Source organism: Mesocricetus auratus, unplaced genomic scaffold (assembly GCF_017639785.1).
Source record: "Mesocricetus auratus isolate SY011 unplaced genomic scaffold, BCM_Maur_2.0 Super-Scaffold_100007, whole genome shotgun sequence".
NCBI classification, from domain to species: domain Eukaryota; kingdom Metazoa; phylum Chordata; class Mammalia; order Rodentia; family Cricetidae; genus Mesocricetus; species Mesocricetus auratus.
This window is the reverse complement of record NW_024429191.1, coordinates 66,201,909-66,216,223: the sequence shown is the minus strand read 5'-3', so window position 1 is coordinate 66,216,223 and position 14,315 is coordinate 66,201,909.

The window sequence follows — 14,315 nt, the reverse complement described above, 5'->3', positions numbered from 1 at the left end:
TGCCAGCTTCTTTTTAAATTATTTTATGTGTAACTGGAGAGATGGCTCAGTGGTTGTGAGCACTAGCTGTTCTTCCAGAGGACCCAGGTTCAATTTTCACCGGGCAGCACATACCTTTCTGTTACTCCAGTTCCAGGGTTTCTGATGCCCTCACATAGACACACATGCAGGCAAAACACCAATGAACATAAAGAAAAATCATATAGATGAAAAATTATATGTATGTGGTTTTTCCTGGTGTCTTCTGAGACAAGAGTGTTGTGGAATATTAGTTTAAGGTGTGTTACAGGAGGCTGGAAAGATGGCCCAGTGGTTAAGAACACTAGCTGGTCTTCCAGAGATTCTGAGTTTAATTCCTAGCAACCACATGATGGCTCACAACCATCTGTAATGAGATCTGGTGCTCTCTTCTAGTCTGCAGGGATGCATGCAGACAGAATACTGCATACATAATAAATCTTTTTAAAATGTTACATTCATTTATGCTGTGGAATATTTGTTTAATGATGCAAAGATGTGTTGGTCTCTTTTATGTTGCATTTGTTTAGTTATGTAAAGCCGTGTTACTTTGCCTGCCCAAAACACCTGATTGGTCCAATAAAGAGCTGAATGGCCAGGAGAGAGAAATACGTGGGGTTGGTGAGTAAAGAGAATAAATAGGAGAAGAAATCTAGGGAAAAGCGTGAGGATCAAGAAAGTTAGGAAAGCTGGCTAAAAACAAGCCAGGCTAACGCTAGGAATTCATAAGTAAGAATAAGTCTCCATGTATTTATTTGGGAGCTGGATGTTGGGCCTCCAGAGAGTTTTTTGTTAAAAAAAAAAAACAACAAATACACAAGAGGGCATCAGATCACCTAGAACTAGAGTTACAGACAGTTGTGAATCACCCTGTGGATGCTAGAAATGCAACCCAAGTCCTCTAGAACAGCAGGCCGTTCTCAAGCTGCTGAGCCGCCTCTCCAGCCCTCTTGATTTGGTCTCAATCCTGCCTCCTGAGTGCTGGGCTTAGTTTGCATTTCTGGGGATTGATTCCCTTTCTGACAATCCTAAACCATTCTGAATGGGATTCTCAAATGGGCCTAGATGGGAGGGTAGGCACCATGACCCTTGCCACCCTGAGTGAGACCAATAACACAGTCACCAATGGCAGGTACACAACCTTTATTTCATTAAGACAGTGTCTTATGCAGCCCAGGCTGCCCTCAAACTCTCTTTGTAGCTGAAGAAGACTCTAACCTATCTCCCAAGTACCGGGATTACAGGTATGTGTCACCATGCCCTACTTAAACAGGCAATACTTTTGTTTTTTATTTTGGTTTTTCGAGACAGGATTTCTCTGTGTATCCCTGGCTGCCTGGAGCTCACTTTGTAGACCAGGCTGGCCTCCAGCTCCACCTGTGCCTACCTCTGCCTCCTGAGTGCTGAGATTAAAGGCGTGAGCACAACTGACTGGCTATGCAGGTGATTTTTTTTTTTTCTTTTTTGGTTTCTCTATGGCTTTTGGAGCCTGGCCTGAAACTAGCTGTTGTAGATCAGGCTGGCCTAGAACTCACACAGATCCGCCTGCCTCTGCCTCCCAAGTGTTGGGATAAGAGGTGTGCACCACCACTGCCTGCCTTATGCAGGCAATCTTTTTTTTTTTTTTTTTTTTTTTTTTTTTTTTGGTTTTTCGAGACAGGGTTTCTCTGTATTGTTTTGGAGGCTGTCCTGGAACTCGCTCGGTAGACCAGGCTGGCCTCGAACTCACAGGGATTCACCTGCCTCTGCCTCCCGAGTGCTGGGATTAAAGGCGTGCGCCACTAACGCCCGGTTTGCAGGCAGTCTTAACATCACTTGTTGAGGTTCTTGGAATATTAAGAGTCTCCATCCAACCTTATCCAAGAGATGAAATTTCAGTCTGGCTTGGGTTTTGAAATTATTGCAACGAACCCTCTGCCCATCCTCCTCTTGAGGTCACTGTCTGTTCTTGTGACCCCAGGTGAACTTGGAGCCCTCTGTGGCCAGTCGAAGCTCAGAGAGCAGAATCTTTAAAATCTTTCAGCTATTTGAAGCAAGACCTCAAGCCGAGTTGTTACCACAAAAAAACCCAACCCAAGAGGTGGGGTTTTGTTTTTGTTTTTAAAAAGTTATGTTAGCTAGGCATGATAGTTAGTGCTCGTCTTTCTTTAGTCCCAGGCAGAGGCAGGTGGATCCCTGAGTTTAAGGCCATCCTGGTCTACAGAGCAAGTTCCAGAGCAGTCAAGCTACACAGGGAAACCCTGTCTCAAAACAAAAGGGGGGGGGGGACAGTAGACATGTTCATCTCTATGGAGGACCATGAGAGTAAAAAATGTTCATGAAGGGTGGTAGAAGAGTTAAGTAATACGTCACAAAGCTCAGCTGATTCAGACCTGGGGAATTCCTGAGCCCAAGGTTTGCATAAAAAGCATAGTTGGAGCCAAGAGGTTGTGGTTTACACCTTTAATCCCAACACTCAGGAGGCAGAGGCAGTCGGATCTCCATGAGTTCGAGACCAGTCTCTTCTACAAGAGCTAGTTCCAAGGCAGCCTCCAAAGCCACAGAGAAACCCTTTCTGGAAACACCGCCCCCCCCCCCCCGGAAAAAAAGCATAGTTGATGAAAGAATCCCAGAACTGAGGTTGGGGTGGGGGTGCTTCAAAAATCATCCAGCCTAATAATTTCAATTTTACTTCAATTTTTTTGCTCGCCTGTGTGTGAGTGTGAGTACACTTGTGTATGCAGTGCCCAGGGAAGCTAGAGAAAGGGTCAGATCCCTGGAGTTGAACTCTTGTCCTTTGGGGCTGAACACGGAACACTCAGAACTGCTGGGCTCTTATAATTTTTTTTTTCTGGCTTTTTTGAGACAGGGTTTCTCTGTGTAGCCCTGGCTGTCCTGGAACTCACTCTGTAAACCATGCTGGCTTCAAACTCAGGAGATTTGCCTGCCTCTGCCTCCTGAGTGCTGGAATTAAAGGTATGCACCACCCTGGCCTCTCCAATAATTTTATAATGGATAAAAGCTGCCTCCTGTGAAGGTCTCAGATCTGAGCCAAGTGGCTCTAGATCTCTGTTTCAGTCCTCTTTTAGTCATTTGGTCCCATGTGGCTGATGCTTCATGAATTCTCTGTGCATTGTGGGGAGTGTGTGTGAAGTACTTGGGAGGTCATGAATATCGAAGCATATAGAAGAAGGGTTGTTTGCAAGGAAAGCCTCAGAGGAGGAAGAAAGTGGTCTCGGTCCTTTCCAGGGCTGGGGCTAGAGACTGTGTTAAGAAATAAGGTTTACTCTTGAGGCAGGGGAAGTTAGGATGGAGACAGGGATTTCAGTCTGGTGGTGGTATGCAGGCTGCATCTGAGGAGGGATGTTCTGAGAGAGGAGGTGAAGGAGTGTGCCACAGTACTGGGTTCCACTCTTGGCTCTTCACCGTCTTGTTTCCCAGTGCTGCAGTTCTACACATGTGTAGCTAGGAGCAGTCAGGAAGGGAGTGGGATGGTAGGTCTCAGCCTGATGGTCAGCTTGAATTCAGATTCGCTGGGATGTGTCCGTTGAACACACTGGGCAGCTTTCCAAAACCCTGACCTCTATAAACTACCTTGAGTAATTTCCACACAGTCTATTTCCATCCTCCCTTGCCCACCTGCATGCTTCAGCTGAAGAAAGTCCACTTACTCAGGCAGTTCTAAGTACAAAGAGGCATGTTGACAGTACATCATGAACCAAGAAACCAGTGACACCAACCGCTCAGCACCCTGTCCCACCAGCCCAGGGTTGAAATCCTCCCATCTGGACACACAGAACAGGAACTGTGCTCAGGCTACTTTTATAAAAAGGCCCAGCTGCACAATGCTCCAGCTCCCCAGTGCAAGGCAAGCTGGCACTCTCCAGCCTCAGCGCACCCTCAGAACAGCCTGGTGATGTTTCCTCCAGCTGCAGGCTATGACAAAGGAGCAGGCCTGAGGGAAGATCACCCAAGGTCAGACCTTTGTCCTTTCACCTCTATCCCCGTAGCTGGCACGTTTGCACCAGAACAAAAACTCAGGCAGACCCCTTGACTTTCTTTAAATACTTCTGTTTATAACTGATACTATAATTGTTCTTGTTTATCTTTATGGAGTAACTAGTACATATATAACACAGGACTATTACCACACCAGGAACATAATTTGTGTGTGTGTGTGTGTGTGTGTGTGTGTGTGTGCTAGAAACATTGGATCCTAACAGTTTTTAATGGTTTTTTATGTTTATGAGTGTTTTGCCTGTGTATATGTAGTGTACCACATGTGGCCTGGTGCCCTTGGAAGTCAGAAGAAAGTATCTCTTGGATCCTTTGGAACTAGAACTACAGATAGTTGTTAGCTGCCAAATGGGTGCCGGGAATGAAACCTTTGCCCTCTAGAAAATCAGCCTAGTGTTCTTAACCACTGAGGCATCTTTCCAGCCCCATAACTTTTTTATGTAGCCCAGGCTAGCCTATAAATGTGTTACTGAGGATGGCCTTGAACTTGTGATCCTCTTGCCTCCACCTCCTGAGTGCTAGGGTTACAAGCATTTGCTGCCAGGTTTATGTTTATTCATTGCTGGGATCAAACCTAGGGCTTTGTGCATGCTAGGCAAGCACTCTACCGGCTGAGCCACATCCTAGGCTGGCACAAGCTCTTTTGAAATGGTCAACTAATTGTTGTCAAACATTGTCATTCTCCTCATATCCAAATGCACCTCTGAAGTTCTGGTCTTCTTTTAGTTCCCTTTGGTCTAAATACAACCACCACTCAGTGATTAAAGTGCATGATCATGAAGATTCCAAAGATGACATAAAAGGGAGGCTTCTCTCCTGTCCCCAGCTCTGGCCGTATACCTAGAAGAGGTCACACACACACACATTACTGTTCTTTTAATTATGTGTATATGTGCATGTAGGTATGTGCACATGATTGCAGGAGCCCACAAAGGAGTTAGCCTTCTCTGAAGCTGGAGTTACTGGCAGTTGTAAGCCACCTGACATGGTTGCTAGGAATCCAACCTTGGTCCTTTAGAAGGGCAGCCAATGTTGGGTTTGGGGGGGGTTTCTTTTTTCTTTTTAAAGATTTATTTATTTATTGTGTATACAGTGTTCTGTCTTCATGCATGCCTGCAGACCAGATGAGGGCATCAGATCTCATTATAGACAGTTGTGAGCTGCCATGTGGGTGCTGGGATTTGAACCCGGGTCCTCAGTGCTCTTAACCGATGAGCCATCTCTCCAGCCCTTTTTGGGGGGTTTTCAAGACAGGGTCTCTCTGTATTGCTTTGGAGCCTGTCCTGGAACTCAGTAGACCAGGCTGGCCTTGAACTCACAAAGATCTGCCTGTCTCTGCCTCCCAAGTGCTGAGATTAAAGACGTGTGCCACCACAGCCTGGCATAGCCAATGTTCTTAACCAATGAGCCAGCACTCCAGCCCCTAAGACTGAACTTTGTTTCTTTCTTTCTTTTTTTTTTTTGGTATTTCAAGACAGGGTTTCTCTGTGTAGCCCTGGCTATTCTGGAACTCACTCTGTAGACCAGGCTGGCCTCGAATTCACTGCCTGCCTCTGCCTCCGAGTATTGGGACTAAAGGCATGTGCTACCACTTCCTAGTGAAATTGAACTCTTAAAAAAATTTATGAGGCTGGAGTGATGGCTCAGTGGTTAAGAGCACTGGCTGTGCCAGGCAGTGGTGGCGCAGGCCTTTAATCCCAGTACGCAGGAGGTAGAGACAGATGGATCTCTGAGTTCCAGGACAACCAGGGTAAACACACACACACACACACACACACACACACACACACACACACACACACACACACACACACAAAGCCTGTCTCAAAAAACAAACAAAAAGCACTGACTGCTCTTCTAGAGGACCTACGTTCATTTACCAATACCCATACAATCTTCAGTCATTCCAGTTTCAGAGGGTCCAATACCTTCTATTAGCGCCAGGCTTACATTTATTTGGTGCACAGACATACCTGAAGGTAAAACACTTGCAAACATGGAAATCTTAAATATACATTTACTTAATATTTTTAAATATATTTTATTTATTTACACAGTGTTCTGCCTGCATTCCATAAGTGGGTACCAGATCTCATTATAGATGGTTGTGACCCATTATGTGGGTGCTGGGAATTGAACTCAGGACCTCTGGAAGATCTCTGAGCTATCTTTCCAGCCCTACTTATTATTTTTACAGGAATGTGTACCTGTGTGAGTTTATGTGCCCAGAAGAGGGCACCAAACCCCCAGGAAATTGGTGGTAAAGGTGGTTGTGAATCACCATGCAGGTGCTGGGAACTGAATTCTGATCCCCTGCAGGATTAGTAAATGCTCTGAAACACTGAGCTGACTGGATTCAACTGGTTGGCAATAGATGCTTTTACTTGCCAGCTATCTCGGTGATCCCTTTCTACTTCTCAAGCTATGGTTTTTAATCCTTGCAGAGTCGCAGTGGGAGGAAGCAGGTACATTTCCACTTGCTTGTTCTTGGCATGGGGATCTGGCATTGATGTTTCCTTCACTTGGCAGGTACTTATTGCTGACACTTTTGTGGGTGCTTTATGTTCTCTTGTTGCTGGGACCTCTCAGTTTAGGCGAACATCATTGTTGGGTTCATTTCTTACTCCTTCAGCCCTAGGATTCTGGCCATTTCTTTAACTTCTGTTGGCTGAGATCTTGTTGTCCCTCCAACTTTCTCTCTTGGGTAGGACCTGCAGCCATGCCAGGTGTTAGGGTTTGAGTATGATTTTTTTTTAGACAGTCTCATGTAGCCCAAGCTGACCTTGTGCTCTATATGTAGTTGAGGATGATCTTGAACTCTTGGTCCTCCTGCTTCTACCTCTCCAGTGCTGGGATCACCATCATGTGCACCATTTATGTGGTGGTGAGGATGGAAACCAAGGCCCTGTGCATAGTGTGCAAGCACTTTACCAACTGATGGACTTCTGAGAGGTGATTGGATCACTAGGGCTCTGACCTACTCAGGGTATGATACCGTTGGTGTATTCAAAGTGTGCCGTCATCACGGGGAAGTTGTGAAAGGTAGGTGGTGCCTCGTTGGAAGAAGAGGCTCCCTGTGAAATTGCATCTTGTTCTCTGTCCTTTCCTCTTTCTCTGTCTTTTTCTCCTCTGGCATGAGGTGAGCTGGGCACTCCACCACGTGCCCATCATGACACTCAGCTTCATCTCAGTCCTACAGCAACGAGACCAGCTAGGCATGGACTGAAACCTGTGATGGTTTAATAAATAAGGGCCTCTTGTTATTTTGCTCAGGGTTTTTTTGTTTTGTTTTGTTTTCAGAACAATGAAAACCTGGCTACCATACCAGGTCAACCTCCTCTGTCAACTAGAGTGCCCACCTTTGCCCCCAAGTCTGGTCTACCCCTCACTGTTTCAGTTCTCATCTAGGGTCTGGGGACGTGGCTGAGTTGGTAGAGTATTTGCCTAACATGTCTAAGGACCTGCCTTCCCCAGCACTACAAAGTCCAGGTGTGGTACATGCTCTTAATCCCAGGGCTAAGAAAGTAGGCACAGGAGGATCAAAAATTCAGGTCAGGCTAGGAATGGTAGAACACTACTTGAAAGAAGTAGGCAAGTCTCTGTAAGTTTGAAGCTAACCTGATCTACATATGGAGTTCTAGGCCAGCCAGGGCTACATAGTGAGCCCCTGTCTCAGAAAAAAATAAATAGTTCCAGCTCATACATGTGACTCTGTCTTTTTTTTAATCCCCATCTAGAAACTTCCTTCCAATTTTTTGTTTCTTTTATATATATCTTGATTACTTTGTAAATTTTAACATGTAATTACATGTGATTGATGACACATCTTGAACTGAAGGACCCTACCATCAATCATTTGGGTTTGTTCCTCAGGCCAGGCCTTATATGAAAAGGAAGCTAATTAGAAAGAGTGGGAAGCCTTCCTTTCAGTCCAGATCTGAAAGTTCTGGAGCATCCCTGGATGGTACCCAACCCTGGTGGAGGGGAGGGGGCCATGCCTTCCTGGGTCCTCAGGATAAGCCATGGGAAGGTTGTGAGAAGGTGGAGGGTAGCAAGGGCTCTTTAAGTGCAGGTTGAGACATTGCTGGGGACCACCCCAAGGAAGAGCTAAGTGATGAACAGTTTAGAAACTTGAGCCATGCAGAACCTGAGAATATTATTTGGTCCCTCCTGAGCCTTGGTTTCCCTGTGTTTAGGATGAGAACAATCTTTCTCTTCCAGATGGCATCTTGTGGAAGGCTTCTGAGAGACAGGTGACAAGTGTCAGGCATAGGCATTGACAGCTGGGTTCTGTTCAGTCTGTCTTTTCAGACTGTGGTTACCCTGAAGGCAAGAACTCATGCTCTCCAGGGTGGTGGTAGTGCTTGCTTTTAATTCCAGCACTTGAGAGGCAGAGACAGGCAGATCTTTAAATTCAAGGCCAACCTGGCCTGCAGATCAAATTCCAGATTCCAAGACAGCCAGGGCTACATCCGGTTCCCGGATGGGGTTGTGGTGCTGTTGGAGTGTCGTTTGGAATGTTGGTGGGTGTGGATTTGCTCTGCAGAGGGGCATGTTTAACTCTCACATGCCCTCCTCCATCAGGCCGAGGCTGGAATAAGTGAGTCGGGGGCCTGTGCTACCTCAATCCCACCACATTACTCCAGAGTGGAGCCAGAATTCCTTCAGTTCTTTGTGATTATTTAGGTTCTTTTCCTAAGATTTTTTATTTTTTGAAACATTGAGCCCAATTCCTTTTGCTCCTGGTTTTACTGTGACTCAAATTCCTATCCCTGAGACGTCTTGCTTTCTCCCATGCTCTCTCAACCACATGTCTCTTCATCCGACTGCCTCTGGGTTTTCGCTTGCCCTGGGAACTGTATTCAGTTGCTCAGACGGGGTGGGGAGAAAGCGTGGGCTAGGAAACCCCAGCCACCTTGAGTTAATGCACGGGAGCCTTTAGCTTGGTGATTACTACAATTGTTGCTTAGTGGAAAAGAGCGCCATTAACTGGGCTCTCACCCTCCTATTAGTATTACCCTGTAATTTAGTGACAATTAGATTCCCAGAAACCTAGACATAGGAAACAAGTGTGCAAAGGAGGCAGATGGCAGAAAGCAACAGTAGTCAGAGGGTTTTAATTAAAGGCATTGCTCCCAGAAGGTACAAGGCCAAGGATGAGTGGGGCTGGAGCTTAGAGCAAGGTAAGCATGCAAATGTCTAAAGGAACTTTATTTATTGGCTTTGAGGTTAGGGGCTGCCATGTTGATGCCATGAGCTGGGCCAGGCCTGATGGAGAGCAGTGGGGTTAAAAGGCCTTGTAAGATTCCCCCATCTGCTCTGCTTCATCTCCTTGGGATCTATGGGAAAGAAGCTGGGTTCCCAGAGTGCTTTATCTAGAGTTCTCCCTGAGGGAGCGATGTTGGAGCCTACATCCTTTCCACTCTTAAGCTCTCTGACACCACAGAAGGCTCAGGTCTGTAAATGGCCATTCTCAATGGCCAGGTATGCATCTGGGGAATGGAGATGAGGGAAGTGTATGCAGCTAGGGCTGTGCTGTGGCTTGGATGTGGTTTCTCCCTCCTGAGATTCATATGTTTAGGGCTTGGTCTGAATGCAGTAGCACTGAGAGGCAGAGGGGCCTTTAGGAGGCAGAGCCTAGTGAAAGTCCTCTTGGGCCCCCTGGCTCACTCTGGCTTCCTATCTGCTATGCAATCTCTCTCCTGCTCCTGCTATTGCACCACTTGTCATCACTACGAGGCCTCACTGGAGCCAGGCTGAGGCTGGCACCATGACCTTGCACCTCCAGAAGCCCTTTTCTTCACCAAGTATATAGTCTTTGGTATTCTGTTACAGTAATAGGAAACTAACCCACCCCGAAAGGAGGCGAACTTGGGAAGAATTGTGTGAATAGAGAAGACTGGAGAAGGCTACTCAGATTCTTTCATAGAACTTTTTTTCTTTTCAAGCTTCAGAATTTTATCTGTGTCAAACCCCAGAGTTTGAGGTCCCAAAGGTAATTATTACATCACTCTTTCATGAAACTGATCCAGGAAGAAAAGAGCCAGTTGTGAAATTTCAGCCCAGCCCAGTCTCTCCTCATTCTCCAACAGTAGCCACCTTTGGCTACAGCCAAGCTGCTAAGTGTACTGGGTGGATGTTGTGGTGTGAGGGGTTTGTGTATGTACCGGGGACTCAGTTACCCAGGCCAGGATAGAATGATGTGCCGGCCCCGGCAGGTGTGAGAACACTGGGAAACATTTTGTAGGGTTCCCTCGTCTCTTTCCCCTCCACTTCTACTTCTCAGGGTCCCGTCCTTCTAAAAAACTTAAACCCACAAAAGTAGTGAGTAGTGAAACACCTTCAGGGGTTTTAGAAGATGCCAGTATTTCAGGGAGTTGGAGCAACCAAGACTTTCTCCCCAAATCAGAGGGCAGACCTGGATGCATAGGGCAGAGGGTTCCCCTTCCTTCTGACTTTCTTGGCACTGAACTCTCCACTTCTCAAGGTAACCATGTGACCCCAAATTGGGGGCTTTCCAGGATGGTTTCAGTTTTAAGCCATTTTAGCCTATTGTCTTCTGGAGTACTTATGAGGCCGCAAGCCCTGATTTTGTTATGGAAAAAACCATAAAGTACAATCTGAGCTTAGAGCATTTCCTGTCTGGCTGAGACTACAGAAATCTGGACCTTCCCTGGCACCTCGGCACTGTGGCATTTGGAAGAGTTGCTGGAATCCCACCTAAGAAGTTTTAGCTTGCAGGTGGGAGAAGAGGATGGGTGATTTCCCGGTAGCAGCTGATTCTGAGATCCCAAAATGCACAAAAACTCCCCCTTACCATGGACTGGCTCAGATCGCTGCCTCCACCATTCCACCTCAGGGGCTTTAGAGAGAGCCCCCAGCTCTTCAGAATTCTCACAATAACAGTAAAAGCGCCTTCAGTAGAAAACAGTTTTTATTGTGTGTTTGAGACAGGGTCTCTGTGTAGCCCTAGCTGCTCTGGAACTAGCTCTGGAGACCAGACTAGCCTCTAAAAGACAGACTTGCTTCTGCCTCCCAAGTGCTGGATGTCAGGGTTCAAACCTGGCACGAATGACTGAGGTGCTAATTTAACACAGCAAAGCAGAAGCTGTCCTCCAGGATCTCCCAGAAACCCTCAATCCCTCTCTGTTACCTGTTATGAGTCCTCCTGGCTGGCATATCCTGTCCTCTACCCAGATTTCTCCAGCCCAAAGGCTGGGCTGTCCTTACCGTAAATGTCCTTCCCTGTATGATTCAACCATTTTTGGTTACCTGCCCCCTTTGTCTACTGTCCTTTGGGCCTCCTGGCTGCTATACCTGGTTCTCTCCTCTTTCCTATCTCCTTACTCCCCCACCCCCACACACACATGGCTCAGGTACATACGACCCTGAACTCTCCCAGGTGTCCTTGCCTCTGGCTATGCTCTCCTACATCTCTATAATACATCTTCTCCTCCACCATACCTAGAACCAGCCTTGTGTCTTGTTCTGTTTTATTTCTTTTTTGTTTTGTTTGTTAATTTGTTTTTTCTATACAGGGATTCTCAATAGCTATGGAGCCTGTTCTGGAAATCTCTCTGTAGACCAGGCTGACCTTGAACTCACAGAGATCCGACTGCATCTGCCTCCTGAGTGCTGGGATTAAAGACATGCAACCACCACTGCCCAGTTTATTTCTTATTTCTTTTCTTCATTCATCTGGTGCCAAACCCTGGGACCAGTCATGTTTCTTTCCTTTTATTTTTCTTTATCGCTGGGATTAAAGTTGTGTGCTACTGTCCAGCTTGGACATTTATAATGTAACAGATAACTGGCCTCTTCATGTGGGATGCTTTGGTTACACTGGTCTCTATCTGATGCTGTCATAAAATCATATGTCTGTCCTGAACTTTGGCAAAACTTCAGGGCTATTTTATATGAAGTAAAACTCAGGTAGAGTAATGAAAACAATGATATATCACATATAAACTATTATATATAATATATATGGATATATTTGATAAAAGAGAAAACAACAGACTAGAATGCCTTGCACTTGGTTTAAATATTTCTTTTCCTTTTTTCTTTCTGTTTTGAAAGCAGGGGTCACTCTACAGAGCTGTGGCAGCCCTGGAACTCACTCTGTAAACCAGGCTGATCTCTTAACTCAGAGATCTGCCTGTCTCTACCTTCTGGAATTAAAGGTGTGCGCCACCACCTCGCCTGGCCTGGTTTGTGTTTTCTCTATCACTAGGTACCATAAGCCTTATTTCAAAGGTCACAGTTTAAAATATTTGAGACCATTCTGCTGGGACAGGTCACACAGCCACATAGAAACAGATAGAACTAAGGCTTGGGGCCATCTAGGTGGCTCAATGAATAAAGGTGCTTACCACCAAGAAGACTGATAACCCATCAATTCCTAGGACCCTATAAAGTAAAAGGAGAACCAACTCCTGTAAATTGTCTTCTGCCCTCCATACATGTACGGTAGCATGTTTGTATCCCCATAAATAAATAAATGTTAACAAATTAGCCATCTGTGAGGTGCACTCTGCTGAGTACCCGTGGGAGAGGAGCCTGGCCTGGGCCAGTGAGACAGCACGGAAGGGGGGGGGGGAAGGGTCTGTATGTGTTCAGAGTCAAGTGACCTGTGCCCTCTGCACAGCAGTCCTCACAGCCAGCCCTGCACCACTCTCCCATTGTACCCATTAGGAAAGCTGTGGTTTTCACTGTCCCTGTTATAGATGAGGAAGCTGAAGTTCACTGGCCTGCAGTCACCTTGCTATGTTGCAGACAAAACTTGGCCTAGAACCTCAGGATACCCCTTTCCAGCCCATGCCTTTAAGTCAGCAGACCCGCTCCCCTTTGGAATATGAAAGGGGTTTGGGGTTGGCCCCAGAATCGTGGTCAAGGTTGGCCAACCCTGGGATCCTGCCTGAGGATACAGGGCAGACAAGGCCAGAAGTGGAGGAGACCAGGTTTTGCAGCCCAGGGATGGAGACTGGTGGCTGCGAGGGTGGCAGCCTTTCCCCAGCCCTGCTCATGCTCACTGTCTGCTCTGCCATCGCAGAATATGCTGCTAATTATAACCAAACACAATGAGCAATCAGCCTGCTGGCGGTGGAGTTCTGCTTAAAGGTCTGGCAGGCTTTTCATCAGAACCTCCCGGTAGCCTGGAGGCTTCGGGAGGCACTCCTCCCTCCCTCCCCTACTCAGCCCGCGCCCCGCCCGCCCCCCCCCCCCGTTCGTTTTCTCCCCCTCCTCTCCTCCCTCTCCCGAAATGCAGTCAGTACAGGACTTACTTAGCTCCCACTGTGCCCAGTTCAGTGCCACGGGAGGGATGGGAGCCAGGACTTTGTTTTTGCTTTGAGTGAGCTAATCATCTCCCCAGCAGTCTCTTGATGAGAATAAAAAGGTCTGGCCTAAAGGAGCCATGGGTCAGGAGAGTTTTCAACATCCTGTGTCCTTGGCTGCTTTTCTGAGGCCCTTCCTTGGGCATTTGTGAACATTTATTCCGGCACAGATGTACTCATTCCAGTAGTACTGGGCTCTGCAGGATACCCCAGGGAGGGGAATCCTTTAAAAATCTTGGGGGACATAAACCTGAGTCAACAAATAAATGCATGAGGTCATTATAGGCCTTGGAACATTTCTCCAATGTTTATTTTGAGGACTCAGAGAACTGGAAAGGATGCAAGAGGAATGACAGCCGGAGATCCCAGATCATCTTTCTCGGGCTGGTTCTGGGCCGAACCCACGGGCAGGCTGGTTCTTGGTCCAACTTCAAAGTCATAAGGTTTTCTTCTGGCCCCTATACCCTGTTGCCCTTCCTGAGACCTAAAGTCTTGCAGGTATCAGCAGGGACGCTCTCTTGTGTCCCTGCTGGAGCGTCGTTATGGTATTAGTCATTTTTCTTGTTACTCAGACAAAATGCCGAGAGAAGCAACTTAAGGAGGGAGATAGATCAGGGGGAGCCTGTCACCTCTTGGCCAATCAGGAAAGCAGAGCGCTCAGGCAGGAGCCAGGGATGGACAAATCCTTCAGAGCCCATCCTAGTGACTCACTTCTACTAGTCCCCATGTATCAAAGGCTCTACAACTTCCCAAGACAGTGCCACCAGCAAGGGGTCACATGTTCCCTCATAGGAGATCGTGGGAGATACTTCCGATTCACGCCACAGCACCGCACCTGCTGTTGCCCAAAGCCCATTAAGGCTTTAGTTGGAAATTCATCAACACATCATTCCTCCTGGTAGCAGCATGGACTGAGGGATGGTTGAGTCCTATTGGTGGAGGGTTCTCCAAAGCCTCCATGGCACA